The following is a 499-nucleotide window of genomic DNA, read 5'->3' as shown; positions in this document are numbered from 1 at the left end:
AAATGTTTCCCCGTTTTGCCCCCCCCCCCCCCCCCGAACTTTCAGCCTGAGTCAGTTTTAGCCTCAGTGGCAAGTGCATGAGGGAGTGGGAAGTGAGATTAACAGCACCAGTAACCCCACATCAGGTGCATGCACCCACCTCCAGCCTGCTACGTGTGCAACCATGGCCAGAAGAACCTTAGACCTTAGACATCAGGGCAGGAGCACGTTGTCCCTCAAGTAGGACCTGCCCAGTTCATGTTTTGCACGTCCAGTATTTGTCCTGCTGGGGACTTGAGTGTGATGCAAGGTTCTGTAATGGAGGTTGTTGCCATAAATAAGCATGTGTGATATTGAGGAAGGGTCCCAGAAAGCTGCTGCGAGGGCTGGAGCAGCTCTGCTCTGGAGCCAGGCTGAGAGAGCTGGGCTGGGGCAGCTGGAGAAGAGAAGGCTCCTGAAGGGGACACCTTAGAGCAGCTTCAGGGCCTAAAGGGGCTCCAGGAGACCTGGAGAGGGGCTT

The 499-nt window shown here is 55.7% G+C and overlaps 1 protein-coding gene across 1 annotated transcript in view; it reads left to right on the top strand.

Annotated features, from left to right (window-relative positions):
• The window catches only part of GMIP (GEM interacting protein), a 14500-nt gene that overhangs the window by 3935 nt on the left and 10066 nt on the right, over positions 1 to 499 (top strand). The window lies entirely within an intron of this gene.

Source organism: Nestor notabilis, unplaced genomic scaffold (assembly GCF_000696875.1).
Source record: "Nestor notabilis isolate BGI_N333 unplaced genomic scaffold, ASM69687v1 scaffold3068, whole genome shotgun sequence".
Taxonomy (NCBI): Eukaryota; Metazoa; Chordata; class Aves; order Psittaciformes; family Psittacidae; genus Nestor; species Nestor notabilis.
This window is presented reverse-complemented; position numbering and strand designations above follow the sequence as displayed.